Source organism: Lygodium microphyllum, chromosome 15 (assembly GCF_053477565.2).
Source record: "Lygodium microphyllum isolate KBCC chromosome 15, Lygodium_microphyllum_v1.1.10, whole genome shotgun sequence".
NCBI lineage: Eukaryota > Viridiplantae > Streptophyta > Polypodiopsida > Schizaeales > Lygodiaceae > Lygodium > Lygodium microphyllum.
Window position 1 is genome coordinate 112509312 of NC_141149.1, and position 11376 is coordinate 112520687.

Here is an 11376-nt window from a genome sequence, read left to right on the forward strand (position 1 = left end):
TGGGTTGGTCCGAGTCCGAAAATCGGACCGTCCAATTCTAGGAATTGGACTGGAATTGGACTCTAGTGTAATAGTGTCTGACTCCTGCGGACAAGTTTCCAAGGATGATGAAAATTGACTCGATTCTAAAGATTTTGGTTATGAGGGGTCACATAAACTTCCAAAATATAAGAATAGACCCTTATGAAGGATTTTATATACCTGGAATAGTAAACAAACTCCAAAATACAAATCGGCAAACAAATCAAACCCTCTTGCCCTGTTATGACAAACAGAAACCCTAATACCTATTTTCCTTTTTTTCATTGTTTTTTCCTACCCTAATGCATCCAAATCACAAAGCAAACACCTACACTACTCCAACATACTTTTTCAAATCCAAAAAACTAAAAACTTACTTGCTAAGGGGATTGAATACCTCTTCAAACTCCCTCGCTTTCTACCTATCTAGCTCAAGTGACAGTTCAAAAAAAAACCCTACTTCAATGCTCATTCAAAGCACACAAGAAATTAAGGCTTGAATCCGTTGGTCTTAGCAATGCAACCAAAATATAGAGGCAGAGCTCAAGCTCCAACTGCCAAGACCCATGGACCGCTTATTCTTTCAAGTGTTTCAAGCCGAGCAGCACTAATGGCTATCTCTCACATAGCTGATGTTGTCGTGCCGCTACGCTCACATCGTGTGAAAAACTTTAGAGTGTGATTTTCTTATAGATCTAGAGAGCCAATGCCACTTTAGGCATTACTCTTAGTATCCATGGTTCAAAAATATTAGATTTTTGGACAAGTTTTAGCCAATTTTTGATATTTTAGATATTATCTCTTGTAAAAATCCATAAAACTGTAGACAACTTCTAGATTAGGATAACATGTAAAAGAAAGCATATAGCTTTCAGCTATTTTGAGAGGATTTTATGTAAAAAGAAAGATTAGTGAAATCTTGCGATGCGCAATCGCTGTTTTCAGGGAGTGAACAGTACTCTGAAGTGGGAGATGAAGAGGGAGATGAAGAGGGAGTGATCTGGCAGAATTCTCGCTAGGTGAGCTAGTATTTTACCCCCCTTTTGGAGCCAATGGAAGCATCATATTGACGATCTAAGTAGCATAGAGGAAGTTGGAAGCTCTATTAACATCTTCAAGAACTTGGCTTGAAACCTTCAACCCTTCTCTTATCTCTACCATCTCCAGAGTCTAAGCTCTTGAACCCCCATACATTCTTCTCTCTCAAACCCCTGTGATTGATCATGAAGTACCTCTTGAACCTTTAAACATTTATTGTAATCTACTTATCTCTTGAAGACACGTCTCTATCTATCTTGTCTATTTTTAAGGCCTGAAGATGTTCAAGCAGCTATTAAGAAGTTAAAAATAACAAGACTAAAAAACAAAAGAAGATTTGATAGACAACATCGACTTCGGCCAAGAGCTATCCAAGAAAATGACTAGGTGCTTGTCTATGGCAACAACCTAGATAATCAATACAATGCTTCTAAGAAGATAGTAAAGTGTTGGTTTGGCCCATATGTGGTAAAGGTCATTCATGACAATGCCACATATTCACTGGCTGAATTGGATGGGACAAGCATGAAGATACCCGTAGCTGGAAAAAGAATCAAGCTCTTCAAATGAAGAGAAAGTTCAACATATGAGTTAGAAGACTTGGATATAATTCAAGAGCATGAAGACATAGAGGACGAAGAAGAGGTAGAAGATAAAGACATTGACATGGCAGAATATACTTATTTTGACACTACAGATCCATAAGACTTTGGCACATACCAGAGGATGTGTAGGTTAGGAGGGGCTGGATGTTGTGTCACTACACGCACATCGTGTGAAAAACTCTAGAGTGCGGTTTCTTTATAGATCTAGAGAGCCAATGCCACTTTAGGCATTAGTGTTAGTGTCCATGGTTCAAAAATATTAGATTTTTGGACAAGTTTTAGCCAATTTTTGATATTTTAGATATTATCTCTTGTAAAAATCCATAAAACTGTAGACAAATTCTAGATTAGGATAACATGTAAAAGAAAGCATTTAGCATTCAGCTATTTTGAGAGGATTTTATGTAAAAAGATAGATTAGCAAAATCGTGTGATGTGCAATCGCTATTTTCAGGGAGTGAACAACACTCTGAAGTGGGGAGTGATCTGACAGTATTCTGGTTAGGCATGCTGATATTTTATCCCCCTTTCGGAGCCAATGGCAGCATTAGATTGGCAATCTGAGCAGGATAGAGGAAGTTGGAAGCTCTATTAACATCTTCAAGAACTTGGCTTGAAATCTTCAACCCTTCTCTTATCTCTACCATCTCCAGAGTCTAAGCTCTTGAACCCCCATACATTCTTCTCTCTCAAACCTCTGTGATTAACTGTAAAGTACCTCTTGAACCCTTAAGCATTCAATGTAATCTACTTATCACTTGAAGACACATCTCTATCTATCTTGTCCAATTTTCTTGCCAAACCCTTGTGGTGACCTTCAATCCTACTGCGACAACGTGCTATCTCTCTCTATGAGTATAGTGAGCTTACCTCCATGCTCGATTGAGTTGCCTCCTCTCCTGAGCACTCCTATAGCTCCACGATCCAAGTGTAGGCTTCATGAGCTCGATCCTCAAGCTCCACACTCCAAGGTCCATTGTCACGAGCAAGACAAGAGAAGAGAAGAAGATGGAGAGCTTCTCATCCCTCCACGAGCTCAAGCAAGAAAGAAGAAGAAGAAGAAGAAGAAGAAGAAGAGTCTGCATGGCCGTGGCCTAGGCCCTTTTTTCCATTGTCCTCCTATCTTCCTAGCTTCATTCCTACCGCCTATCTACGTTTACAATTTGCATGGGTGAGAGCCCGTGCCGGCGCCCTTTTACAAAATAAATCATGGTGCACCTGTGCTCTTTTACAAAAGTATTGACTTGCGCTTTTTTTCATGCACCTTTCTCCTTGATTTAGGACTTTTTTGTACTTCTTGTGTTTCCATATTTTTCTTGGCATGCCTTCATCTTCTGTTTCACTTTTGCCTTGGCCTTGTCTTCTGCTTTAGATTTTTTGGATTTTTCACCTTGTTCATTTGAGGGTTAATTATAGCCTCTTGTTGCTTAGGTTTATTGTTTGTCTTCTCATCACTTCTTGCTATAGACCCTTCTTTGGGCACATTTGAGAAAAATGGCCACTCTCTCGACAATGGTAGCATGTATTAGGGAACGAAGAAAATTGCATCTACACAATAACTTGAAATCCTTGAGCAAGGAATTCTAGTGGCTCATTCTTCTGATCCTAAAGCATGCATGCTCTTCTTTTAGCTTTGAGTTTGCCCAATAATGTAGTACGGGAAGGAACATACAAGACACACCCAAGAGCTTATGCCAATTTTCCAACTTCATCATCAAGCCAAATAGGTAGATTGGCAAAAGACACCCAAATAGGACATTCATGTTGTAGTACTCTTTAGGAGAAAACCAAGGGCACCAAGGAAGGGTATGGACAAGATTCCCTCTGTACCCAATAGCAAATGCCAAAATCCAATCACGCTCAATATAGAAGCCAACCAACACCAAAAAAAAATTCCATTCTTAATGAACCTATATTGTACTAGTGAAGCCTTTCCTTGAAATGTGTTTTCAAACCATACGGCAAAATCATCATTACTAAGAGGGTGTCCAAGGAAATAAAAATACATACCTATAGTAAGCATTTCAACATATTTGTTCTTGACTTTATCTAGGGATAAAGAAATTGCTGCTTTGTGCACACACTTCCCTGTATCTGCGATAACAACCTTTCGTGCCTCGTTATACCCGAGTTGACTAGAGATGAGTTGTTTCTCAATAACAACCATATCAACATCTAGATTCTTCAAGCCATGTCACTTCCTCCTTCAAGCATGTAGGTTGGAATGAGAGCTACTTGAACTCTAGGAGATTGGTCATGAAAGCAAAAGCTTGGGTAGAGTCATATTGCTCAAGAATCTATCACCATGTGTGTTACTAGACACAAAATCTGCTTGCCTCCTTGTTGTGTCAAAAGCCAGACCAACATTACATGATTGAAGATTGGTAGGCCTCTTTGACATTGGTTGGGGTACATTTCACATGGTACACTTGATGTTAAAAAAGCACCTACTTGCTTATGTGGATTCTTGAATATCCACATGATAGCTATATCTTTTGTATGAGTCTTTTAAACCCTCTATAGGTGGTCCATTGTTAAGGCTTGGAATGGGACTTGGTTTTTGGCCCAAACCTTTGTAACACATACATGATCTTGAATTTGATATGAAGGAGCTTCTCCTTTTTTATGAAAAATCTTTTAACATCTAGATAATAGCTCTATTGTTTTTAAAACTCTCAATAGTTGTTCCATTTTTAAGGCTTGGAACAAGACTTTCAGCTTTTGGCTCAAAGCTTTGTCATGCATGTCCTACTTCTTGAAAGTTTTTAAAACTCTCAATAGGCGTTCTATTTTCAAGGCTTGGACCAAGACTTTAAGCTTTTGGCTCAAAGCTTTGTCATGTACATGCTACTTCTTGGAAGCTTGTGAGTTTCTTACAAAAGTATTCCATAAGCAAATATTGTTGCATCAAGCATCATGAGAATAAATACTTCTACATTTATTTTACTTTTAAGCTTGAACATGTAGTTATTCAAGTATGTTCATACCTGACAAAGGGGTGCCAAAAGAATTGAATAGGTTTAGCAAGGTAGTCTTGACATCTCTTGGACATCAAAGAAACATTAAACTCTATGTAATCTTTCTTAGCACTAGGTTTGCTCACAAATACTTCAGTGTTTTGAAAATTTAATTGTGTTACTATCTTGAAAATTATATTATACAAATGGAATTAATTGTAGCTAGATAAGAAAAGCTCCAAATCCTAGTTTGGCAAGGTTCCAATATCCAAACATTGAAACCAACATTGTTTGCCACATTGAATCTGTCACTAAGATATTCTTTATTCATAAGATTTAGATATGATTGAGTGTCTACCACTTATGACATTCAATGCCCAATCTAAAATGAAATTGCCCCAATATGAATTAGTTAAATAGATTTCTTGCAAAGGCGTGTCAAATGTGGTCCTTTGTTCTACCTTTCAACTTTGATAATGATGTGTTATAATGTAATGTCATACACATTTTGCCATGTAAAATATACTTTTAAGTAAAAATGTATGAGCAAGCCACTGGAAGACATGTAGATATTTTGAATGCATATTATTTTACAAGTTAAAGATTTGTATTTTATCAATAAAGACATGGTTTAACTTAAATTTTAAGTCAATGCACGTGCCCCTAATGTTTATACATGCCAACAAGTGCATGTTATGGGTTTTCAAAGAGAGTTAAGGTCTGGAGAGCCTAACCACATATTATGGTCTCGCAATGCTATAGGGTTACCAAAAGTTAGCCTCATGAATTCAAAGGAATGTCTCTTTAGATGCACTATAACCAATATTAAATCATTATAAATAATGCATAACCATTGTATTTTTTAGAGAAGAAAGTTCATGAAGAGGACAATATGGGAGAGAAAACCTTATTCCAAGACTTAAGAGTTCTACTTATAGTATTGACATTGATTAATATTGTATGCATGACTTAGAGAGAGTGAGAGAGCAAGATGTGTGTGCATGTGTGCGTGTGTGTGCGTGTGCGTGCGTGCGTGCATGTGTGTGTGTGCGTATGTGCGCGCGTTCATTCCAAAATACATCTAGTGTCACAATAATGAAAATATCTAATATTTTACTTTAGACTCTAGGAATTTACTCAACACAAGTATATAGACTTATTTTCCTTTCCTTTCCTTCTTGACAAGGTATAGCATTGAATGACCACATCATCATCATTGGTTTGCAAGTTACATTAGCAACATTGTTTCATCAAAAGGTTTCTTACATTAACAAAGTTTTATTGTATGTTTATCCCAAAATCTATTTCATCAAATGTTTTATTATGCTAACAATGTTTTATTCTATGGTTGTCCCAAATGTGCACACATCTATGTTACACTATATAAATACATACTCGCATGCACACACACAGACATGCGTGCACACACGCGCACGTGTGTGTGTGTGTGTGTGCGCGCGCGCTATACTATGCTATACAATATTTGTATGTAGATATGGATAATGTGTGTAATACAAGTATGGATAATGTGTGCACATATGTAGATGATGCATGTATATAGATACACATAGTTATGACTTTACACAAATTGTCACATATGTATGTGTCTTGTATGTGAAGAGCATCAATCACTTTGTTTTAAAGATTTGATCAATTTCTTTGAGTTTTGTGTAAAGCCTTGATGCAACCATACTGAACATCTAAGACAAAGCTTAATACATTAAGCCAACTACAATGAACATATTGGTTCAAAAAAGGATTTTTAGAAGTAGAAATTGTCATACTCATAGAATCACAATGCAAAGATCCTTTGTTGTGTTTCATGCCCAAAGACACACAATTAGCTCCTAATGAATTTTCTACATTTGTCTTGTTTCTTTAAGTAGTATCTAAGAATCTCAAACTCATTTCAAATTTCCAATACTTGGCTTTCTACTAGCACAATATTCTTTTCTAGTGCCACAATGCATTCTAAATGTTTCCTTAATAAGGAAAACAAGAAAACTTCCTATATATGTGCACGAAATGCTTTCTTGCAAATCATATCTCTTCAAATCACCAAAAATTACATATTTTATTTCTCAATTATTACATATACATGAAAAGTATAGATGGTTGCCATTTAAGTTCATATTCATTGTTTCTTTAGAGATTTTCTCACTTCCACCATCAATTCACAATACCTTGATACATCTATATGCCTTCTTCTCAAGATTAGCCTTGATAAATCATTATGGCATACAAATCTAGTTCATTTATGTGTATAGATGCCTCTCATATGAAGACATATAGTTTGGAATTCCATTTATCTAAAGGGCATTTACTACTTCTTTATCATACATATCACTATTGGTCTTCTTTTTATAGCATTGATATGCCCTTGTAGTACAATATAATTTTCTTGTCCACCATTAGCATTGATGTTTTATGCATATTCCCTTGTCTTGTGTTTTCACTTCCAATATATGTCACACCTTGCTATATGAGGTAGTTATCCCAACTCATAAGGTAGTTAAAACCAACCTATCACCACCTTTTCCTATTGTTTGGTAACCTCTTTGACATTCTTATTGATATCCTCAACATGGACAAGGACCTTAGCTCCTTTTTTTACTTGTAAGAATCGTTCTTTACTACCTCCTTTTTGTGAATTTTTCCTTTACATACTCCTTCCTTTGTTCTTATTCATATTCTTGCTTGCATAAAAGGTTGTTTCTTTTTTATTTGTATTCTTGCTAGCATAAAAATCTATTTCTTCACTTTACAAGGCTAGAAGATCAAATTCGATGTTGTTGTTCATCATTCATTAGTTTCGTTAACTAAGTCCTCAACTTGGAGACGAATGTTATTTGCTCTAGAAAGGTTTAAAACCCAAAAAACTTGAGCAAACTCTCACCAAACTTGGAAGAAAAAAATTCATAAACCTAGCTAATGATTTTTTCAAATGAATATCAAGGAGAGGACCAGAGAGAGAAAGCAGAGAAAGAAGAATGAAGAAGAGAGAGAAGAAAAGATGCAGACGAGAGATAAAGAGAGTGACAAGGAGAGAGAAATACTAGAAAAGGAGAGAGAAACATTGAAAAGATGAAGAGAGATGGCTGGAAGCCATGAAAGGATAGAAAGAGCTAGAGAGAGAAGAAGGACAAAGTTGTATTATTGTGTAAAAATTGATATCATGTACATGTGTCCTTTGCCCTTTTATATGTCCCTAATTCCACTCTTTACATTCCATCCCCATTCGGATGTCTTTGTCCTCAAAAACAAAAATGGGACTTATTACAAATTGCCAAGTGGTGGAAAGGTGTGGAGTACTCTGCATAGATTGAAAATAAATTAGCCTAATCTTCAAGGATTTACAAAAGTACAACTAGAGGGCTAAGAATCAAGCACAAAGCATTAACAAACATTTGTAAATATGAAAATGAAATATTGGACCAAATGTTGCCATTAAGAGCTCCTCTTAGATGGAGACTCTATGATGTCCACTATAGACCTTGTTGTACTAAATTTGTAATATATTGGCGTATCCGAATCAATTATGCTATAGCTCCAAACAAAGCTCTCTTCAAGTACCTTTAGCCATATGAGTCGCACATCTTTGACATTAATTCAATATTAAATCTGGCCCAAACATAGATCTATTTTGTAGTAAAACAAAGCCCACTAGTTTGCATGATATTGTCTCAAAATTCTTGAAGGTAGACATCATTTACAAAGTAATGTTGGTCCACCTAGAGAGTTAAGTCTAGTCCTTAGCCTCCCGGGTCAAAAGGAAAGGTGACATCCTGTCCATGCATTAAAATCATGACCACCAAATCATAGATATCATCACTCATGAAATAATATGCATGTACTTGTGGATCCAAAAAATCATAAGCAACTAAGTCAAATAGAAGGCCATGGTCGTCACCTTTATCTTTCGCTTGATCAACATTGAAATTTTCTTCAACATGATTATCTTCATCCTCTTCATCTGAATACGCAAGTACCACAAATAATATGCATGTACTTGTGAATCCAACAAATCATAAGCAACTGAGTCAAATAGAGCCCATGGTCATGATCTTCCTCATCAGAGGTTTCATAGGCTGTAACTTTAAACCCTTTATCTTCCACTTAATCAACATCGAAATTTTCTTCAGCATGATTATCTTCATCTGATATGCAAGTACCACACATATATTTGCATTCTTTACTCTACACATGTCTTTGTGATTAGAATACATCAGTCAACACATCTATAACATAACCCTTGAGCATGCAATTATATGATCTGATCACTAGTTAATTGTCGAGCTTTATGGGTTTTAGACACAATCTTGCCCACATCATCACTATATAGATAATGCTTATGGTTGAGAAGGAAATGAATTATGGTCATGGTCATATTGCTGCCCATATAGATAATGGTGTCCATAAGAGAGTGATTGGCTATACTCAATGTTGTACATTTTTAGCAATGATTGCAATAAGTCTTGTTGAGTTGTTGTATCGACCATACTAATCGATGCAACCAACATATACTTATATTGTACATGCACTAAACCCTCTTGCAAAATAAGATTACCATAAAGATTGATGAGATCTTCCAAGATGCATGGTTGTATCAACAACTGATCCAATATGAGATGTCAAGTGTTGAGCAAACTGCATCTACAACTTCAGCTGCCATCATGATTGCATCAAAATCCATAAGTGCATATGCCAATACATCAATCATGCCAACCATGTGAAAAACTAACTTGCTGAATTCCATTTCTCGAATGATACTCATAATATTGCTACTGGTGCCACTTGCCTTCTTTAAGACACTTTAGAGTCAATATTGCATTGTGTTCATGATAAGGATCAAAACCATGTGAGCAATACTCTTGCTGAGGCATCTGCTCCACCATAATCCATTGTTGTTGATAAAATTATGTTGCCATTGTTGTTTCACAAACAAGGCTATGGAGCAATTAGTTTGCTATTGAAGTTGTGGAAATACCCATTTCATATCTTAAGGTTGGCAGGATATGGAGGGGATTTAGCTATTATGAGTTTTGGTTTCTAAGACAATGTGGTAGAGTTTTCCCTATTGGCTAGCAAAGGTTTTACTTGGCACCATAATGTTGATAAGTTAGGAACATGAGTAGTGGATTGAAGGTTTGAGGGCTAACAATGGGGTAGCATTTGTTGCCATAAAGGTGCAACTAAATGGCATATAAAATTTGGTAAACCTAAGGTTAAGAAGCTAAAAATATTTTCATGACCAAGATTTTTTCTATTTTCTTTTTTTTGCATTTTTTTTTGGTGGCCATGAATGTAGGTTGCCACCAAAACAAGTCAATGTTGAAGATGGAGGTGGCATGAGCTTTAAAAGTAGGGCGCTCCAACACCTATAAGGGTAGCTTATTTATGGACATTTAACAAATTCATATTGACACTTCTTGGTAGGAGTATGTTAATGCTTAAAAATGTGTTGTGTCACTTGTTTAATGACCATGTATTTAGAGGCTATTGCTAATTATAACACTCTTCCAAACCTTCACTTATCACCTCATGCTATAGTGTATAGCCTTGAACAAAGAATCCTTTTGAAACACTTATTTCCTCATTTTCAGATATTGAAATGAATGAGTGGATTCTCAAAGCGGAACGATTTGAAAAAAGTGAACCCTTTGTAGTTTCTACACTTCATAGTGCTCTAGAATATTAGGACCTTGAAAGGAGGAAAAAGTTCAATAGTATTTTGAATACAACTTTGCTTTACTTTCCATAAGATGACATTGGTCAACAAGAGTTTTGAGTTCAATTATACACTAATAAAGGAGAACCAAAGAATGGTGCTTGTACAACAAAAGATGTTCTTTCAAATTAGAAATCTCCATCATGGAGTCACACACACACACACACACACACACACACACACACACACACACACACATTATAGGCACAATATAGTATAGTGTACATATATACACATAATACATACACACCACATGAGAGAGAGAGAGAGAGAGAGAGAGAGAGAGAGAGAGAGAGAGAGAGAGAGAGAGAGAGAGAGAGAGAGAGAGAGAGAGAGAGAGAGAGAGAGAGAGAGAGAGAGAGAGAGAGAGAGAGAGAGAGAGAGAGAGAGAGAGAGAGAGAGAGAGAGAGAGAGAGAGAGAGAGAGAGAGAGAGAGAGAGAGTGTGTGTGTGTGTGTGTGTGTGTGTGTGTGCACATGCATGTGCACAGGTGTGTATGTGTAGAAAGGATTTTTCTCACCGCTAGATAGATTCAATATAGTTAGGAAAAAACATTGTTTGAAAAGGGAGTCGCTACCTTGTATGGAGCTCTCAAAGGACAAGGTTACAAGTTCAATAACTAATTGCTTGCCCTATTAAGTAGTTGATAGGATTATGCATCTAAATGCGTATTAAAAAATACTTAGATGCACATCTAGTTTCTCCTTCATATCAATTTTTTCCTTTAGTCATTCATGGACCACTAGGAGCTTTGTTAAGTAGGTAAGGGGGCATCAAGTTCTCAAAAAGACATTGGGTCTATTCAAATCATTAGTAAGAGGGAATTCTGAGTATATATTTTAGTAGTTAGACCCTCTCAAATAAGTTCAACATCTGGATCAATCAATTTGCCAAAAACTCCACAAATAAACAATGTTTTATTATTTTCACTTGTTGAGGAGTATCATAAGACTTTTACAATAAAGCATATGAAAGGCATTGAGATATTGAGGGCTTTGATATAAACGGATTAGCATATTGAGAAATTT